At 44.5% G+C, this 6,937-nt stretch overlaps 2 pseudogenes; one reads left to right on the plus strand and one right to left on the minus strand.

The window, feature by feature from the left end:
- Nucleotides 1-243: 243 nt before the first annotated feature.
- Nucleotides 244-1,981, minus strand: LOC104981260 (annotated as a pseudogene).
- A 2,310-nt stretch (nt 1,982-4,291) lies between these two features.
- On the plus strand, nt 4,292-5,173 carry LOC104981187 (annotated as a pseudogene).
- The last annotated feature ends 1,764 nt before the right edge of the window (nt 5,174-6,937 follow it).

The raw sequence follows: 6,937 nt of genomic DNA on the forward strand, positions 1-6,937 counted from the left end.
CTTGTAGCAGCTAGGCCCTGCCACCACTGTACTTGGCTGAGTTCACAAATCTGCTGTAACCTGTAGCTTCCCTGCCATTTCTCTGGCTCTCCTCTCCGGCCTTGTTTCCCGGCAGTAAATAAAACCTTCTGCCACTGCCATAGTTACTGCTGCTGCTGAAACCACCATAGCCACCTGGGTTTCATGGTTTGGCAAAGTATCGGCCTCCACCACCATCGGGGCCAGAACTTCTGCCTCCAAAGTTTCCACCTTTCACAGGTCCAAAATTTGAAGATCAATTGTTGTAATTGCCAAAATCACTGTAGCTTCTGCCACCTCCAAAATTGCTTCCATCATTACCAAATCCGTTATAACCATCCCCACTTGCCACCATATCTGCCACCACCACGGCTGCCACCAGAGCCACCTCAACCACTGAAGTTTCCTCCATGACCAAAGTTCTCATTCCCCCCGAAACCACCTCCACGACTGCCACCAAAGTTTCCAGAACCACTTCGACCTCTCTGGCTGGATGAAGCACTAGCCATCTCTTGCTTAGACAGGGCTTTTCTCACTTCACGATTGTGGCCATTCACAGTGTGGTATTTCTGAATGACAGTCTTGTCTACAGAGTCATGGTCATCAAAGGTTACAAAAGCAAAGCCTCTCTTTTTGCCACTGCTTGGGTCAGTCATGATTTCAATCACTTCAATTTTCCCAGGCTTTTTTCCCATTATTTTCAAAATAATCTCTCAGGTGACGTTCTTCAGTGTCTTCTTTAATGCCACCAGCAAAAATCTTTTTCACAGTTAAGTGGGCACCAGGTCTTTGAGAACCTTCTCTTGAGACACCCCGCTTTGGTTCCACAACTCTTCGGTCCACCTTGTGTGGCCTTGCATTCATGGCCGCGTCCACATCCTCCACCGTGGCGTACGGGACAAACCTGAAGCCTCTGGAGCACTTGGTGTTTGGATCCGTCATTCCCCATTGCTCAGAATGGCTCCTCAGACTCTCATCAGTTGTTTCAAAGCTCAGTCCTCCAATGAAGAGCTTCCGCAGCTGCCCGGGCTCTTTGGGAGACCGTGACTTGGACGTGATGGTAATGGAGGTGGGGAAGACTTCAACAGTGCTTTCTCGGCGGCGTCCATAGATGCAGAAAACCCAAGAGACTCTTGAAGGGAGGCAAGATTAGAGAAACAGACAGGGAGCAGACCCTGTAAACCCTGAGATACCATGGGAAGGATTTTGACTTCTCTCCTAAGGGCAATGGAAAGCCAGTGAAGTGTTCTGAGTGGGTGAGTTAAATGATCAGATTTGCATTTTGGAAAAAACCCTGGCAATGGTGTGGAAAACAAACTGGAGGTGGATCCTAATGGACCCAGAGACTAGTTTAGGCTGCCAGTGCAGAAGTCCAGACAAGAGTTTAGACAAAAGTGGTGGCTTGGAGTGAAAGGTGAGTAGACAGAGAAATTGATGTTTTTAAGATCAAGAAGGTAAAATTGAAAAAGCTCAATCAAACTTCAAAGGGTTTTGAAATGGGTATTATTCCCATTCAGTGTGGAGGATTTTGTTTTGTTTTGTTTTTTGCTTATTGTTTGTTTTTGTTTGGTTTTAATGATTATTGTTACTACAAATAAAATTCAATCAAATAATTTAAAAAATAAAAAAGAGAGGACTTCCCTGGTGGTCCACTGACTAAAATCTGCACTCCCAATGCAGAGGGCCTGAGTTCGATCCCTGGTCAAGGAACTAGATCCCACATGCCAGAACTGAGAGTAAAATTGTCGCAACTAAAAGATCCCACATGCTGCAGTGCAGATGTGACAAGACCTTGCAGTCAAAGAAGTAGATAACATGTATTAAAGAAAACGAAAAGACTCAGTTAAGGATTGGATTGGGAGGAGGAATTAAGGATGATTGTCTAAGTTTCTGACTCCCATAACTGGAGGGTTGGTGGTTCCAGTTACTGACTTAGGGCTGGATTTGGCAAGGTTTTAGACATCTTGAATTTGGTGGGCCATTGAGACAGCCCAGTGGAGGTGTTAAATGGACATTTAGATATACTGGTCTGGACTCAGAGATATTTGAGCTGGAGATGTGAATATGTAACCATAGTTGGTAATCATGCCCTGGACTCAGTGAGCTTGCCTGGGGAGAGAATATACAGCAAGGAGAGAAGAGGTCTAGAGCTGAAAGCTGAGAAACCCAGTATTCAAAGTCAGGTAAAAGAGGATAGATCTACAAAAGATAGAAAAGAGTAGTCAGAGAGGTGGCAGGCAAAGGAGATAATAGACACTTGTTACCTTTACCATCCAGAATCCACTAGGTAATAGGCAGAATAATGTCTACCTCTCACCCTGTTCTTCTGGCCCAAAGATGTCCACATTCTAATCCCTGGACTCTGTGAATATGTTACCTTACATGGTAAAAGGAACTTTGCAGATATTTAAGTCAAGGATTTTTAAATGGGGAAGTTACCCTAGATTATCCAGATGGCTCCAGTGAAATCACGGGGTCCTTATGTAAGGGTGGAAGGAGGGTCAGAGTCAGAGAAAGAAATGTAACAACAGAACCAGAAGTGGGAGTGATATGACCATGAGCCAAGGAAAGTAGGGAGTCTCCAGGAGCTAGAAAAAGGAAGGGAAGGAATTTGCCCCAGAACCTCCTGAAGGAACACAACTCTGCCAACACCTTGATCTCAGCCTCGAAGTCTCAGTTCAGATTTCTGACCTCCAGAACTATAACAGAATAATTTGTGTTGTTTGAAGCCACTGTGTTTGCAGTTTCCTGTTACTGCTGTAACAAGCCATTACATGTTACATGCCCCCTCTTCTTCTGACAACAGTACTCCAGTTTTTCTCTGGGGGATAGCAGCCCCACTGTAAGCCTACCTACTCCAAAGAAGCTATCTCTAAGCTGAGGCTCCAGTGGTGGAGTAGGAGACCTTGCCTAAGCCAGTCTCCCCTTCCAAGCCTCCCCAAGCCACATTCATCAATCAAGATTGTGCGTATGATCTCAGCCAGCTCCATCAGAGCAAATCTCAGACTTCATGCTAGGGTTGCTGGGGAAAGAGCCTCACTTCTCTTTGCTGAATGTGAATGAGGAAGAACATAGCCCTGGGAGTCATTGGGCAGCCATCCCTCAGCCAGGGGAGAGAGACTATCTGAGAACATAGTCTATATGGAATAGTACAGCTGAGAGATAGAAAAAAAGAAAAAAGAGTAACCAGGTCCGTCTTGTCAAAGCCATGGTTTTTCCAGTAGTCATGTATGGATATGAGAGTTGGACCATAAAGAAAGCTGAGCACCGAAGAATCCATGCTTTTGAACTGTGGTGTTGGAGGAGACTCTTGAGAGTTCCTTGGACTGCAAGGAGATCAAACAGTTAATCCTCAAGGAAATCAGTCCTGAACATTCATTGGAAGGACTGATGCTGAAGCTGAAGCTCCAATACTTTGGCCACCCGATGTGAAGAACTGACTCATTGGAAAAGACCCTGGTGCTTGGAAAGATTGAAGGCACGAAGAGAAAGGGACAACAGAGGACGAGATGGTTGAATGACATCACCAACTCGATGGACATGAGTTTGAGCAAGCTCCGGGAGTTGGTGATGGACAAGGAAGCCTGGTGTGCTGCAGTCCATGGGCTCACAAAGAGTCAGACACAACTGAGCAACTGAACTGAACTGAATCGAACCAGGTCCTAACACAGGGCTGTTATTTATCTGGTATTCATTGGAATGGCTGATTATTGTTGAAATATTTCTGTTGGGAAGTAAATGTTTCCCAGAACATTTACTGGGGGATAGGAATATTCCCCTGGGGATAGGAATCATTCCCCCACTTTCTCCTAGTCACCTTTCTGGAACCCCTGAACTTCCCTATGATCCAGTAACTAAAGAGTTAATGCTTGGTCCAGCAGGAGACTTCCAGGACACCTCCTCTGACATCTGTTCAGTGACAACACAATGCCAATTGTTAAGTATTTTAAATGTCGCTTTTGTCTCTATACTATTGTTTGAATCCCTCTATTCAACTGGGTCAAAACATGTAATCCTGGGCTCTTCTTTTGATGTTGTTGAAGCCAGTAGAAGTCAAAGTTTCTGTCACTTGATAATCAAAAGAGATCCCACACTTTTCTCCTCCCATCCCCCCCTCCCCAAGCACATCCTTGCTAACTTCAAAACCTATCAGTTCTTGGGACTTGCCTGGTGGTCCAGTGGTTAAGAATCTACCTGCCAACGCACAGTGCTTACTCTGAGCTCCAGGCTCCTAGGAAGCTAGCACCAAAGTCATGTCCCTCCAGTTGCCATCATGATCATCTACCAGGACCACATCAGCCCTCATGAGATGTTCTCCAATATCTACAAGATCTGGGAGGTCGCAGAGGGCTGAGTCTGGAGGTGAAGGAGAAGGTGATCAACAGGACAAAAGTAACACTGATGAATCACTCATTGGTGGAAATGCTTTCACTGAAGGCTTGGAAGGCTAAGGTACTGAAAGCAAAGTAATGACTCATGTCACTATTGTCATGAACCATCACTTGCAGGAAACCACCTTTACGAAAGAAGCCTACAAGAAGTACGTCAAAGATGACATGAAGTCAATCAAAGAGTTGGACACGACTGAGCGACTGAACTGAACTGACTGAATCAAAGGGAAACTTGAAGAACAGAGACCAGAAAGAGTAAAACCTTTTATATGACAGGAGCTGCAGAGCAAATCAAGCACATCCTTGCTGACTTCAAAACCTATCAGTTCTTGGGACTTGCCTGGTGGTCCAGTGGTTAAGAATCCACCTGCCAACGCAAGGGTCACGGGTTCAATCCCTGCTCCTGGAAGATCCCACATGCCACAACTACTCAGTAGGAGCTCAAGACCCTGCAAACTGCAGCTACTAAAGCCAGAGCATTTACAGCCTGTGCTCAGCAACAAGAGAAGCCACTGCAGTGAAGACCCAGCACATCACATAAGTAAATAAATACATTTTTAAAAAAATGTCCATTTTTTATCAACAAAAACATGAATCCAGATGGCATGGTTTCTCTGTTGAACTACCATGAGGATGGTGTGACCCCCCCATATATGATTTTAAGGATGGCTTACAAGTGGGAAAATGTTAACAAACTTGGCAGTGACTTTGGAACCATCACCTGTTGTCATAACTGACCAGCTGCTGCTTTTCATCCACAAAACACTGGGACTGATGTCATCTTGAGCTCTTCATTTATTTTGATGCTGATTTGTTTGAAGTGGAGGCATTGTTTTTGAGGGGAAAAAAATACGTCATGTAGTTTGTCTAAAATAAAACACATATAAACTCAAAAGGGAGAGAGAGAGACCCCACAAACACCATGGAAATGTGAGGTCGCAGAAGCCAGGGATGAGAGTTTTAAGAAGAAAGGAATGCTTAACAAAGTCAAATGCTGAGAAGTCAAGTGGGAACCCTGACACCATGTAAATATGTAAACCATCTGAGCCCAAGGCAAGTGCTCCATACGAGATGGTCCCTCTCCCCTCGTGTCTCCCGCAGCTCCATTCAACAGTATTCATACAGGTTAGATTTAGCTGCGTGTAACAGAAAATCCAAAACAACAGAAGCTTAAACAAGAGACAATTGTGTTTCTCTATCAAATAAAAGTGGCCCAGAGGTAGGCAGAAAAGGGCAGGAATAGTACGCCACCAATATCACGAACCCAGGCTCTTCGTATCATTCTGTTCTGCCATCATGGCAAAGAGCTCTATTTTCAAGGTCACTTCAAGGCCAAATACAGCTGTTGGAGCATCAGATTCCAGGCATGAAGAGAAAGGAGGGAAAAGCAAAAGAGGCTCACTTGACTGAGTCAACCCCTTAAAGTAACGTCTCCAGAAGTCCTTTCACCTCTTCCACTGACACCTCATTGGCTGAAACCTAGTCAGAAGGCTGGTTCTAAAGAGTTCTAATAAAGAACCAAATTTTAAAAAAATAAAGAAGGCTGGCTGCCTGTAGCAGTAAGGAAACGTAGTCTTTTTTTACTACTTTTTTTTTTTAAGATTTATTTATTTATTTTTGACTGTGCTGGGTCTTCACTGCTGCCCTCTGGCTTTCTCTAGTTGCGGTGAGTGGGTCTACTGTCTCTAGTTTCGGCACCAGGCTTCTCATCGCAGTGGCTTCAGAGCATGGGCTCTAGGCACGAGAGCTGCAGTGAAAGTGAAAGCTGCTCAGTCGTGTCTGACTCTTTGTGACCCCATGGACTATACAGTCCATGGAATTATCTAGGCCAGAACACTGGAGTGGGTAGCCTTTCCCTTCTCCAGGGGATCTTCTCGACCCAGGGATCGAACAGGGGTCTCCTGCATTGCAGGTGTATTCTTTACCAACTGAGCCACCAGGGAAGCCCGAGAACTTCCGTAGTTGCAGCATATGGTCTCAGTAGTTGTGCCACATGGGCCTAGTTGCCAGGTAGCATGTGGGAATCCTCCCAGATCAGGGATTGTACCTGTGTCTCCTGTATTGGCAGGTGGATTCCCAACCACTGGACCACCAGGGAAGCCCTGGAAATGTAATCTCTGAGCTGGATGCATCGTTACTTCAAATAAAATAGGGGTTCTTCTGTTTTGGACTAGGGAGAGAATAGATGTTAGGTAACTGGCAATATCAGTGCTCACATATAATTGTTCTTGACAGATTGCCAAATGGTATTGTCTCCATTGTAACCCCCTTGCCATCTAACACATCTGTGCAATAGTTGTCATCATCTCCATTTTTACAGTTGGAGAAACTGAAGTTCAGACTTGAGCAATCAGTTACCTAAGGCCAAACCACTAGTGATGACAGAACTGGGAGACTTTATATATATATATTTATATATATATATACATATACATATATATATATATGAATCACTTTGCTGTATACCTGAAACTAATACAACATTGTAAATCAACTATACTTCAATTTTTTAAAAAAATGTATTAAAA

This window comes from Bison bison, unplaced genomic scaffold (genome assembly GCF_000754665.1).
Source record: "Bison bison bison isolate TAMUID 2011002044 unplaced genomic scaffold, Bison_UMD1.0 scf7180017864516, whole genome shotgun sequence".
NCBI classification, from domain to species: domain Eukaryota; kingdom Metazoa; phylum Chordata; class Mammalia; order Artiodactyla; family Bovidae; genus Bison; species Bison bison.